Source organism: Mus caroli, unplaced genomic scaffold (genome assembly GCF_978045245.1).
Source record: "Mus caroli unplaced genomic scaffold, Mus_caroli_1 scaffold_9, whole genome shotgun sequence".
In the NCBI taxonomy this organism is placed as follows: Eukaryota; Metazoa; Chordata; class Mammalia; order Rodentia; family Muridae; genus Mus; species Mus caroli.
Genome location: NW_028227264.1, coordinates 56,582,957 through 56,597,226, shown reverse-complemented (window position 1 = coordinate 56,597,226; position 14,270 = coordinate 56,582,957). Strand labels below are relative to the sequence as shown.

Sequence of the window (14,270 nt, the reverse complement as noted above, 5' to 3'; positions counted from 1 at the left end):
AGCTGACCATATACAAATTCAGAGAAAGGAATCCTCCCATCTTTTCACTTCTTATCATGCAGCAAAGGGGTGGGGAGGCTGCCTAGATCAGAATTCTAGCCTGGTCTCTTGTTAGCCTGACAAGTTTCTTCACTTGGAGGTCAAAATGCTTCATCTGTAACTCGGGCAAAGGAAATCCCCCTCTTAGGCTTTTAAGGCCTAAAACAGCATTTAGCAACAGTGTGTTCTTGATTTCTGTGTGTATGTTTCAGTAGCTAACTTAGTGATCTTGGGATCATGTTATAGGATTGGATTCCAATCCCTTTTCCTTCTTCTCCACTCAAACTGTTTCCAAATAATTCGCTCAAAGGGAGGCCAGGGCATTCTTCCTAAGCAAACTCATCCTCACTCCCATAGTAGTCTAATTTATCCATACCACTACCTACCACATCCCTTTCAGATACACACACACACTTGGGTCTCTGCATTGGTGAATTAATAACTTGCAAATTCTGACGACTGGGATGGAGCTATGTCTCTGTTGAAGCATGCTTTCCTAGCATACACGAAGCCCTGCACTCATGACATAGTTGCAGTGGCACCCAGCTGTAACCCCAGCACTTGAGAGGTAAGGGCAGAAGATCAAGGTCATTCTCAACTACATTAACAAATCTGAGGCAGCCTGGGCTACATAAGACCTTGACTCAGAGAGGGAAAAAAATATGGCTGCTACACAGTGCTAATTCCCAAATTTAAAAATGGCCACGTCAGGAGTTATAGCTCAGTGATAGAGAAAAATGAATAGGCTGGGCATGGTGGTGCACATCTTTAATCCTAGCACTCAGGAGGCCGAGGCAGGCAGATCTGTGAGTTCAAGGTCAGCCTGTTTGTTCTACACAGCCAGTTTCAGGACCTACATAGAAAGACTTTGCCTCAAAAGTAAAAAAGACGCTGGGCAATGGTGGTGCACGCCTTTAATACCAGCACTTGGGAGGCAGAGGCAGGCGGATTTCTGAGTTTCAGGCCAGCCTGGTCTACAGAGTGAGTTCCAGGACAGCCAGGGCTATACAGAGAAACCCTGTCTTGAAAAACAAAACAAACAACAACAAAAAACAAAAGACAAGCAAAACAAAACAAAATAATGGCCTACTTTTTTCTTTTAAACAGTTTTACAAGTTAATGAATAGAGAACAATTCTTTGATTAGTTGTAGACAGCAAGGACTAAATACAAAAACAGTACATTTCTCTTTTCAAAGAGCACAGGCAGAATTTATGGCTAAACACTAATTTAACATGATGGGTATGACTGCACAAGCGTTTACTTCTAACATTCAGGAGCCAGAGGCAGGTGATCTTTGATTTTGAGGCTAACCTGGTTTATAGAGCCAGGTCCAGGACAGCCAGAGCCACATAGAGAAACTGTGTTTTGAAAATCAAAACAAACAAAAAATTAATATAACACAATACCAAAAAAGCAGGACTCAAGTCTTTCCCAGTGTAATTCTGCACCGGACCTAAAAGGCATGAATGATGCCAAACCCAGAGCACAGCTGCCTTTTTACAATGCTCTTAACTCTGATACCACAGGACCATTAAGTTACTTTCAAATGCAGTCAATAATTAGACACATATCTATAAAGAGACTCAAAACCACTGCTCTCTGCTGAAGGGAGATTTTGATTAGCACAGTTAAAGGTTGCAACTTACTTAAGATCCTTTCCCTAAAATGAAAAATAAAACCAAACCAAAGAATGGCCTCCTTTTTTCTTTTAAGTTACAGGTTAATAAATAAGAACAATTCTTTTGACTAGTTATCGTGGCATCTTTCCTAACATAGCAAGGACAAAAAGGTCCTTGAGAACTTATGAGAATTTAAACAAATACCTTTTATATTTTAAATACCTGAGAAAGACAGATGAAACAGAAAACAAATGCAGAAATAAAACAATACCCTGTACGGTGCTAGTTCGTGGTGTCAGGTCCTCTTCTTCTCTGTCCGTCCGTCACTTTACCCACACAAGCCACCTCTGCAAGGTCAGCAGAGACTTAGGGGTTGTCACATTCAGGGTCCCCACACTCCTCTCCTAATTTAGAATAGAGGATCTCTATTCCAGTACTTCTACTCTTATTTCAAGTCATTTATCAGAACTTGGACAGCCATGTCCATGAAAGCAAATTATCTTTAAAGCCTCTTACTTCCTTGATTGTACAGCACTTCCTCATCTGAGCTGTGTCTACTGCTTTGAACTATATTTAAGCCAATGAAACCAACTTGAGGCTTTTTTTTTTAGTCAAATCATGTAACATGGTGTATTACTCAAAAACTCCACAGTTCTGAAGCAATAAGTCAACACCCTAAATGTCATAACTCATATCCTGCGGAGCTATCTTGTATTCTTAAGAAGTTAACACTTAACCACTTGTAATGTGGAGGCAAATATTTTAAAACAACGGTCGGTAACTAATCAGCACAGGTGAGGTTGGATGTTCATGACAACGCTATCAGGGCCACCTGTAGCTTAGAGACCAGGATGCTGGGCACAGGCTAGCTCAACAACAGAAACTGGTTTTTGTTTTGTTTTTTTCCTACTGCAGACACCCTAGACAAACACAGCACAAAAGAGTAGCAGGTCAGAGTGTTCAGGACTCACTAGCCTGACTCAGTCATCTCTCGAGACCCCTTGATGCTAAGTTTCCACTGAAGAATAGGGGATCTTTTGTTGAGGCCGAGGGAAAACAGGAGAAATGTAGCCTGCCTTCCTCTTGCATTAATGTCTTGACATACTGGGAATACAACAAGAAATTCTTTGGCCTTTATTATAAAGAAGTTGCTTTTAGGATGGTGCTATCTAAGTTCTAAGGCCTGGGGTTAATCTCAAAAGAATAGGAAAGCAATTCATTGCTTTTTTTTCTACCCAACATTCAGATACTAGATGCTGGCAATCTTTAGAACTGGTAGGAAGCAAACGAGGAGAATTGAAAGATGTCGTGGGCAGTCCCTCTTCCAGGGAAGAGCCCAGTGCTCGGACAGACAGACTCACGTCAGGCAAGCTTAGGCAGAGTAAATTCCAGAACACATAAACGGGCTTCATTTTCATGGTGTAAAACCCAATTCTAACAGCAAACTACAGAAGGCAGAAAAGTGAGAAGTAAAAAGCACAGCTTCCCCACCCCCACTGCTACCACCATCACCCCAGTTTCCACCAGAGACAGCTGTGTGCCATGAAGAGAACTCCTTGGCCTCTACATATGTCATCACAGGTGTCATTAGCTCCTCCTTTCTCATTATGATCCTCAGAGATTAAACACCCAGAGAGAGCTTCCTATCAACTAGCGAAACAGCAGTGAAGTTTCTGCCCCCTACATACCATTTCTTATCTTCTTATCTACTGGCTCTTACAATGGGAAGCCCTACACCCTCAGGCCTCCTTCCCATTTCGTTCATCATTTAGGTTGGAGTCTACTTCTAAGCAGCTGATTCCTACAGCTGTGTAGTGCTCCACAGCATGAGCACGCTGAAATGACTGGCATTGTTTTCTTCTCTACTTTTGAGTAGGCCCTGTCAGTCTTCATCTGGAAAGCAAGTATGCTTCCCATTCCAAACTACCCACTTCACCATCCTCAAGGGTCTTATCAGCAGCAGCAGCAGCAGCATGTTTCTCATAGCAGATGATGCCAACTTCTTATTTGGTCTCTCTCTCTTTCTCTCTCTCTCTCTCTCACACACACACACACACACACTTTTAAATTTATATGTATGAGTGTTTTGCCTGCATTGTATGTGTGCCATGTACATACAGAGGTACAAAGGTGTCTGCAGAGGTCAGAAGAAGGCATTGAAGTCTCTAGTACTGGAGTTACAGATGGTTGTAAGCCACCACATGAATCTAGGAATCAAACCCACTCCTATGCAAGAACAAGACATGCTCTAAATCACTGAGCCATCTACTCAGCCATTCACTCATTCATTCGCTTATTTATTTGCCTGCTTCCTTGCTTATTCATTCATTCATTCAAGAGATCTTCTGGGGGCTGGTGAGATGGCTCAGGGGTTAAGAGCACTGACTGCTCTTCCAAAGGTCCTGAGTTCAAAATCCCAGCAACCACATGGTGGCTCACAACCATCCATAAAAAGATATGACTCCCTCTTCTGGTGTGTCTGAAGACAGCTACAGTGTACTTACATATAATAAATAAATAAATCTTTTTAAAAAAAAAAAGAGAGAGAGAGATCTTCTGGAAGGTTTTCTTTCAATGATTTTCCTCTACCACCCCTCTACCCAGTCAATATTCAAATCTTAGCTGCTAACCTGATTGAGTATAATCCAGATACTCAGAACCAGTCAGCTACTCTCTTTTTCTGAATAATTTGCCCATCGGGAATTTTATAAATACGCTTCATTCTCTCCTCCCTTAAAATGAACTCATTGGAATCAGTCTTTAGTCATTACCATGACCGTCTCTACTCTTTACACAAATTTTCCTAAGAGTAGGCCTACCTCATATTTATTTTCAACCCACTACAATCTAGAACCATCTCTCATTAAGAACAGTTTGTGCTCGCTCATGTAGCACATATACTAAACTTAGAATCATACAGAGAAGATTAGCATGGCCCCTGCACAAGGATGACATGTAAATTCATGAAGTGTCCCATATTAAAAAAAAAAAAAAAAAAAAAAGACAGTCTTACCTTAAAAATCAAGTCTTTCTAGGCATGTTAGCATATTCTTATAACCCCAGGACTGGGGAAAATGAGGCAAGAGGTCTACAGTCTGCATTGCATTATGACCTTGTCTCAAAAAATAAAAACAAAAGCAATTAAGAAGGCCACGCTCAACTCGGTGTTTGGTCTTCATCTTACCTTTGACTTTCTCTAGGCCAGTCAGTCTCTCTGGCCCACCTTCTCACTCTTTCTTCTTCCCCTGCCCCTCTGCTTCCTCTCCCCTCATTTCTTTTTTTCTTTTCTTTTTTTGTTTTTTTGAGACAGGGTTTCTCTGTGTAGCCCTGGCTGTCCTGGAACTCACTTTGTAGACCAGGCTGGCCTCGAACTCATAAATTCACCTGCCTCTGCCTCCCGGGTGCTGGGATTAGAGGCGTGTGCCACCACACCCAGCTTCTTTTTCTTTTTAAGTATGTGTTGATACAGGTTATTGCTATATAACCCAGGCTGGCCTCAAACTTGGGATCTTCCAGTCTCTCATCCACTGCAGGTGTACACCTCCATGCCCAAGTATATTTAACTTTGAAACAAGGTCTCACTATGTAGTTCTGGCTGGCCTGGAACTCAGCATGTACAGCAGGCTGGCCTTAAAACTCTACAGAGATCCTCCTGCTTCTGCCTCTCAAGTATTTGTTTTAAAGGTGTGGACCACTCTGCCTGGCCCCAGTTGACATTTTTAAATGAGGCTTTCCTGGGAAGCCCCAATCTCTTAGCTTCCAGACCATCACTTTGTACATCCTCTTTCTTGCCTGCCTTTACATATGCCCAGATCCAAAGGTTGCATCCCTGCCTCTCTCTCGGGCACATTCTCTCTGATGATTAACGATTTCCCTAGACTAAGTACTTCCACACTAAGCAGGTCCTTGTGGTGAACACCTTTAACCCCAGCACTCAGGCGGCAGAGACAGGCAGATCTCTGTGAGTTAAGAGGCCAGCCTGGTCTACACAGCAAATTACAGGACACCTGGAGCTACATAATAGCGAAAAACCTGTCTCAAAACCAAACCAAACCAAACTACTTTCACATTAATAATACTAGTTAGACCATATTGAATTTCACACTCAAATAGCTCTTCGAAACACTTTTATGTAGGCATTTGTCTATACTGCTGTGAAAAGACCATGATCAAGGCAACGTTTACAAAAGCATTTAATGTGGGGCTTCCAGTTCTGAGAGTGAGTCCATTATCACCATGGCAGGGAGTACAGCAGCAGGCAGCAGGCAGGCTGAACAGAGTGTCTCATCTGTTAAATGGAATTCCTACAAGGTTACAGATAATCATGCCCAGCCTTAGTTAGCCACCCTGGCAAGGAGCATCTATTTGGCAGCCTGTATCACCTTGACAAACAACTTCAGGAAGGAGAGAAACATGTGTCACTTGCTGCAACTACTTCCACCCCTTACTCTGCCCCATAAGAGTTGCAGCCATTCATTCTCTCTCTCTCTCTCTCTCTCTCTCTCTCTCTCTCTCTCTCTCTCTCTCTCTCTCTCTCTCTCTCTCTTCAGCTTCTGGCAGGAGAGTCAGGCCCTCATTATTGTGTACACTAATAAACATAGTCCTGACTGTCAAAGAATAGGCTTGTGTCTTTTTAAACCTCCTGTCTCTTTATGCTACCTCAGAAATCTATCACAGGCATGGCATCAGAGCAGTAGTGGAAAGCTTATATCTGATCAATAAGTACAAGGCAGAATGGCTTGAACTTTTTGAAACCTCAAAATCCAACCCCAATGACACACCTCCTCCAATAAGGCCACATGTCCTAGGCCTTCCCCAACAGTTACACCAACTGGGGACAAAGTATTAAAATACAAGAACCTATGGGGAGCCATTTTCACTTACACCACCACATGATGCAAACAATTCAATTCTTCTCAAAGATAAATCAAGGTCCTGATACTTAAAATAAGCCATTCACCCCCTCATTATCTTAAATACAATTCTTTCTTTTAGTGTGTCTTCTCTCAAACATGGTAGGATTACTTAACCAATCACCCCAGCTAGAAATCCCCACAATGACTCGTGACTTCTTGTCATTATATCATCTGCTGCTAGCTCTCAGATTTGTCCCTGTCACTCCCACTTAACTCCTGCCATGGTCCAATCTTCATTATCTGTTGCCAGAGCTCCACAGATGTATTCCCCCACCTCTAGACTCGTTCCTTTGGTTAAATCCAACAGATTCAACCACAAATGATTTCTTTCTAAGCAATCTGGTATCATTATCCTGCTAAGTCCTCCAATGGCTCACCCACTGAAGATAAAGCAGAAATAAAGCTAACAATATTACCTGGCTCTACCCTGTTCCCTAAGACCTCATCTACAAGTATACAGGCCCTCATCTCAAAGCTCCTGTTTCCGTCCTCATTGAAAGATCTCTCATCTTCCTTTTGCTAACATCTCATGTCAACATAGCTGGGATATCAGGATTTCAGAAAACTTGTTCCATTCCTACCCAGCCCTGTTTAGATTGGCTCTGGTAATGCTTTTTTAACTTCCTTGGGGGCAGAACTAGAGTCCTACTCATGTTTCTGTTACACCTTGAGAAGGCTAGGCTGATGACAGACTTCCAATTGGCAGTTTAGGAGATAAGGCCTAAAAACCCAAGCTTCAGGTAGCTAATCAGAAACTGCCCCACCACTTGGCCTGAAACAAGGACAATGGGTCAGGCGTTTCCAGCCAGCCCCCATGCCCCTGTAATGGACCACCTACCTGGAATTCCCCTAATGTGCTACAAACTGGGCCTGCAAGTTCATTTCAGGGTCTCTCTATCTTGGTAGTGGGAGACCCCAGAATGCTGGACTTGTGCAGAATAAAACACTCTTTGCATTTACATACTATTTTAGCCCGGGGTATCATTCTTCTGTGAATCAAAGACCCTTACAACCTATGCCTGGTGAATATAATAAATAGAATAAAGCTTAGATAGGCTGAAGTTGCTGTCTTTCCTTGAAAACAAAGCAAGAGAGAAGTTATATGGCTTTAAAGTCACCCAAGAAAAACTCAGCTGCTAGCCAACATTCAGTAACTCACCTAATCTTCCTTTCCTCGCCTCTCCTGAGCTCAACAGTCTTTCACTCTCCTAGGCAAACAAACACCCTACCACTGACATTCATTCCTATGTTAGATGCACTCTTCTCTTTGATCCTTATCCTTAGAACCCAACAACTTTATCTTAATTGTCCCTGCATCTTGTGCACCCTTTTCCTGGTCCTCTGCCCTACATCACCTGAGAAAATGTTAATTTAATATGTTGACAGGGCAAGACAGTGCAGAGGTTCCTTCATCTTGTATTCTTGCTGAGGCCATTTTAGGTTTAATTAGGATTTGCTCTCCTTTGATGAGAAGCCCTATGGAAAATTATCCAACTCTATTCTAGGATCCTGAGGTCAAGATGCCCAGCTAACTTACCTTAGTTTCTGGTAACTGGTCTGCTTATGTAAACAAACGTCCCCCCAACCCCTGCCACCCCAGCTAACTGCTTATCTAGCTTCTGTTAAACTGCTTGCTTGTGTAAACTTCTCCCACCCTAAACTACCTGCCATGCTGCAACTGCTGAGTGAGATACCAGAACAGGATTTTTGCTTTTAAAAACACAACTCTAAATGTTCAGCACTACGCTTGGGTCCCAAATATCTAAGTGTAGCCTCAGTCAGTTGGAATAAGGATTTTTCAATTGGCTATAGACTGTGTCTGAGTGGTCTTCTCTAGCGGGCTTCCCATAACAAGTTCATTACTCTTCAATTTAAAACAAAATAAAAAACTTAATAATCTTAAAGGACTTGATTTTCTAAACAAGAAAAAGAAAAAAAAAAAGGATAAAATAATGGCCAAATGCTAAGTGTGTGTTTAGCATACACAAGGCCCTGGGGTTGTATCCCCAGTATAAAAATAATAAAGGGCTTTCTTTAAGGGGCATCATCCATAAATACAAGGAGAGGGGGATGGGGAGATGGCAAACCAGGTAAAAGCACTTGCCCTACAAGCATGACAACCTGAGTTTGATCCTTAAAACCCATAAAAGGTCCCAAACTGTCTCTGACCCCATTCCATGCAGTGGCACATATATGCCTACACACACACGCACACGCACACGCACACAAACGTAAAGACTTAAAAGTTTCAAACAGAGCTCATTCAGCCGATCTATAATTCCATGGTATTTTGGAAGAAGCAAGTTTTCCTGACACTGTAAAAGAGTACTTTATGATTACTGTTAGGGTCTATGCTCAGATAATTTGCTCAGGCAATTATATGGCTTCCTTTTATTTATTCCCCTTTCCTTTTCTTTCCTGTCTTTTTATTTTTAACCATTCCAAAAGCCCTAGGCATGACATTCAGTACCTCTGGCCTTAGCCTAATTAATGGTTATGGTGTCCAAATACTGCTCCCAAAAGTTTCTGCCTTCTCCTTAAAGAAACAGTTCTGGTCCCACTGTAATAAATAGCAAATGTGAATTTTTTTTATCAAATACTATAAAACTTGTGTTTAAGACAAAGAACTAAAATATTTTTATCTCTCCTACTTTGTAAGAATTTTAGGAAACTGTTTAAATCCTTCCCACCCAGTGAAACCTTTGCTTGCTATCTTGGTGTTCCCAGCACACTCTCTTGATCAAGAGTAAAGTTTGCCTGTAAAGTGTTTGACACTTCAGTTGGAGTGGTGGTCTCTTTGTGACCCGAACATATGTCTAATACCACTACTGAGACCAGAGGACTTTTAAGACTATTAAGCTACCTAATGGCAAAAGCACTGACCAAAATATCTAAAGGAACCCCTTAGTTAGGATCTGAATTAACTCATTTAACAAGATAACAGCTACTCATTACTAGTCATAGCCAAAACATTCAAACTACAATTTAGCTTTTTAATCAAGGACATCCCCAGTCTGTGTTGAAGGTCCTACTTCCTAATTTGTTTTGTTCTAAAGCAGAAGACATAACTGATGGAGGAGATAAGCTTTATTTAAGTCTAAGCTCAGGAAACAGGTGAGGAGGCCCGTTGCCTTACAGAGAAGAATTCTCTTTCTGAAGGAGCACTGAAGTTTCAGGGGCTTTCCTGCAATCATGGGTGGAAATTTTCCACACTTAGAAGTTCTTTGTTTTCCCATGAAGTTCCTTTAAGGGCAGAGACTTGCTCTGACTCTTCTTGAGTTTTTCTCTCTCATGTTCTCTCACTGTCTCTTTCTCTCTGTCTATCTGCATCCACCCTCAACCCCTCCGCCAGATGGTCTTTTACTTTCCACCCCAATAAATCTTGCATGAGTTCTGCTGTGTGGTGTTATCTTTGCTGCATGTCCTGGCCCTAAGTACCCCCTCCCTCTTGTACTTCCAGAGCTAAATCCTGGCTTGACTTGAAGAATCCAGAGCAAAGACAGAAAGTGGCAGATTGAACATGACCAGCAGAATAGACTAGGCCATGAGAGGGGAGAGATTGGGGAAGAGCACGAGAGGAAGAGGAGATGGGACCAAAAGAGATCCAAGAAAGCACATGGCTGAAATGGCAGGTTTTTAAAAGAATCTGAAACTGGAGGAACAAAGCCTCTGAGCTAGAGAGGTTTAGGGTAGGGGGAGGGAGTGTGGAAGAGCAGAGAGGAGCCACAGGTACAGAGTGAGCTCAAGGCCAGTGCACACTTCGTTATGCTAATAGGCACGTTAGTTAGCCTTTTATCCTGAGTTTCTTTGGGACCCGACAAGAGCCCATTGGTAATAGCTCTGAGGGCTCTGACTTCCAGCAATGCCTTCATAGCAGAACAACTCTAATCCAAATGTTCTTAACTTAAATGTACTCTAACTCAATACTTTGAAACTGAATGAAAGTACTCTTTTAAAAAGTAGCTCTTCCAGGGATCCATCCCATAATCAGCTTCTAAACGCGGACACCATTGCATACACTAGCAAGATTGTGCTGAAAGGACCCAAATATAGCTGTCTCTTGTGAGACTATGCAGGGGCCTAGCAAACACAAGAGTGGATGCTCACAGTCAGCTATTGGATGGATCACAGGGCCCCAATGGAGGAGCTAGAGAAAGTACCCAAGGAGCTAAAGGGAACTGCAACCCCATAGGTGGAACATTATTATGAACTAACCAGTACCCCGAAGCTCTTGTCTCTAGCTGCATAGGTATCAAAAGATGGCCTAGTCGGCCATCACTGGAAAGAGAGGCCCATTGGACTTGCAAACTTTATATGCCCCAATATAGGGGAATGCCAGGGCCAAAAGAATGGGAATGGGTGGGTAGGGAAGTGGGGGGCACTATGGGGGACTTTTGGGATAACATTGGAAATGTAACTGAGGAAAATATGTAATAAAAATATTAAAAATTAAAAAAAAAAAAAAGAATTCCTACAAGATGTGTCCAGCCAAAGGTTGACTTCTGCAGTGTTATAAGTTGTGTGTAAATTGTGGGTCACTCTTTTAGTGTGAAGATTAACACTCATTAAGATTTTATAGATTTCTCTTTAATATTAGATGCTAGACGTGTGATCCAGTGAACTGGGAGATAACATCACTTGATTTGAGAAAAACTAGGAGATTCAGAGAGGTAGAAAGATTTGTAGAAAAGTACAAACCATCTGTAGGAAAGCACATAGCCAGATTGCTTCCTCTTGCAACTTTCTTGGGAACCTGTGAGGGATTTTCTTCACTGTATTAGCTGACATAGGAAGGCCTTTTCATGCTGGACAGTACAATTCCTTGGACAAGGGAACATGTTGTAAATAAAGTGTAAAATGTGAGCTGAACACTAGCATGCACACATGTATTGCTTTTCTCTTATCACTGTAGACATGATGTCACTAGCTTCTTGAAGCTTGTGTTGTCTTAATTCCCTTGTCATGATGCCTTTTAACTAGGAACCTTGAGCTGAAATAAACTCACCCTCTCTCAAAAAAAAAAAAAAAGTAGCTCTTAGCCGGGCATGGTGGCACACGCCTTTAATCCCAGCAGAGACAGGCAGATTTCTGAGTTCGAGGCCAGCCTGGTCTACAAAGTGAGTTCCAGGACAGCCAGGGCTATACAGAGAGACCCTGTCTCGAAAACCAAAAGAAAAAAAAAAAAAAAAAGTAGCTCTTTGTGGAAGACAGCACTATTTACTTAATAGTTCTAGCCCAAGCCAGAAACATGGGACTCTGTTCAGTGCCTTAATGTTTCTAACTAACCTCCAACCTCCAAAGTGAAGTCTTTATTATTCCTTTTAAGAGTCTCAGAATCGATGTGCTCTCTTCCCTCCCTACAGAAGGCATTACTGCTGGCATATCATTCTTGTTTGGATTAATGCAACAGACTTCCTGGCTTCTGAAGCGCCATCACCCCACCTACTTATGGCTTTCTAAGCCTCCACACACTGACTTGTAGGCTGGGCCTCAACTGTTTCAGGTAACAAATCTTGCTGTCCTGATCACACAACAAACAGCCACTCAGTCAACACAGATAAGAGTCTGATGCCATCTTCTGGTTCATGACTGCTCATTTGGTCAGTGGATCTAATTTAACTTACTCAGACTATTTCTCAAACCCTGGATATCTAAGTGGCAAACAAGACTCTGCAGCCAGACCACATTAACTAAGGCCCTGTAAAAAATTCCATAAGCACTTCAGAAAGACCAGGAGTTGCCTTGGTTGTTTGCTTTCTTCAAAGTTTTGGTATTCAGCTTTCTTCAATTCTGGGAACCATCCCACTATTTTCCACAAAATTCTTCCTTAGTGTTGTTTGCAATAGAGTCCTGTTATCTGTAACAAGGAAACTTAAGTAGCAGTAAACACTGTCCTCTGCCCTGCTTCAGTACCCCCACGGCTCCCCCTCCCAGATTCCCAGGCTCCAGGGCAGCACCAAAGCAGCTGTGCTGATCTCCACATCCTGCTTTCTTGTTCCTCTTGGCCTCCTGCCTTCAGCTCTTCCTCCCTAAATGCCCTGTTTGAATAATTTCTACTCACATTGAGGGCTCAGTCTAGATGTTATTTCCTGTGTAGTTTCCCAGAGCCCCTCAGGCTGGACACTCATGTTCCCAGAGGGATCTGCTTTATTCCTCAGTAACCTAGCCCCATGTATAAGTTACTATAAGTAGTGTTATACGTAATATCAATACCTTTACTCATGCCAAGCAGAGACTGGTTCTCCACGAATACATCTCAAAGGAACAAACAAAATTAGAAACTCACATCACTCAAACTAGTATTCACAGTATTTTAACAAAGTTTTAAAAGTAAATATAGTGGTATGTACCACCACACACATAATTCCAGCATTTAGAAGCAGCAAGGATCAAGTTCAAAGCCAGCCTGGTATAAGTAGCAGGTTCCAGGCCAGGCTGTCTCAGCCTTTTAAGTAAACAGGGAGCTGGGGAGATGCCTTAGGAACATGCCAGCTGTACACGTAGTGGACCTGAGCCTGATCCCTGACATCCACAGAGAAAGGTCAGCATGACAGCCTACGCTTATAATCCCAGCAGTGGGAAGGTACAGATGGATCCCCAGGACTTGCTGGTTAGTCAGTCTAGACAAATGAGCAAACCACAGGCCCCAAGAAAGGCCTTGTCTCAAGGGATAAGGTATTCCCTACATATACTCGACACTCCCTACACCATATATACGCATACATAGAAATAATAAAACAAATAAACTTGGAAGCAAGAGGCTCTAAGCATATGGCACTGGCTACATTTTAACATCAATAATACTCAAAGTCATTGCTCTATGTGTTCACAATTCATAAAAATAATCACCAACCTGTGTACTTAAACTTTGTGCCTTTTTTTACATTGTAACTTATATGCACTGATGAAAAGACTTTGAAGTACATTTAATAAGTGAAAACTTGGTTTACTGATCTTTTAGTTGAAGGCTGTGGTTTCTGATTTTGTGGGGGGGGGGCTAGGTTTTGTTTATATATTTTTATATGTGTTTCTTGTGATTTTTCCTTTATTTATTTTCATTTGTCCTCTAAAGAGAGAGAAAGGTGTGGAGTTAGGCAAGTGAAGAGGTGGGGAAGGTCTGGGAACGGTTGTGAGAGGGGAAACTGTGATCAGAATATAGTATACAAAAAAAAAGATTTTCAATTAAAAAGACCCCATATTCCATAACAGTCAAGGGATATGTCTACCTAATCTTATACAAGTATCAGCTGAAGATAGAAGGTAAAGGCATGTTTTAAAACATGAAGAAAGAAATTTTTGAATGTAAAGAATGTTAAATAAAAGTTAATTTTGTGTGTGTGTGTGTATTTTCCCCTGAGACAGGGTTTTTCTGTGTAGCTCTGGCTGCCTTGGAACTCACTCTATAGACAATACTGTCCTTAAACTCACAGAGATCTGATTGCCTCTGCCTCTCCAGTGCTAGGATTAAAGGCATGTGTAACCACTGCCTCATTTAAAAAAGTTAATTCTTATTATGCTCATTTCATATTTATGAAAATTCCTAGCATAATTCAAAACTAATGCTGTAATGTAAAATAAAAGCAATAATTTGGGGAAGTTATTAAAACATTGATTATGAGACAATTCAAAAAGATTGCTTTTTAAATTCTTTATGGAATATAAGTAATTGCCTATTTTGGACAATTAAAATAAAT

General features: G+C 41.7%; 1 protein-coding gene and 1 non-coding gene across 3 annotated transcripts in view; one reads left to right on the top strand and one right to left on the bottom strand.

The window, feature by feature from the left end:
* Positions 1 to 14,270, bottom strand: part of Lims1 (LIM zinc finger domain containing 1) — a 103,640-nt gene that overhangs the window by 72,164 nt on the left and 17,206 nt on the right. The window contains exon 1 of one of the 2 annotated variants that reach the window (XM_085842817.1): positions 1,932 to 2,073. The exons of the other annotated variant lie outside the window; for it this stretch is intronic. The gene's annotated coding sequence lies outside the window, so the exon portion shown is untranslated. Of the gene's footprint in view, positions 1 to 1,931; positions 2,074 to 14,270 lie in introns of those variants that run through there. 2 annotated transcript variants of the gene reach the window in all.
* Positions 4,537 to 4,643, top strand: LOC115032292 (U6 spliceosomal RNA). Its single transcript, XR_003837932.1, has one exon. It is a non-coding gene; the product is annotated as a U6 spliceosomal RNA (small nuclear RNA).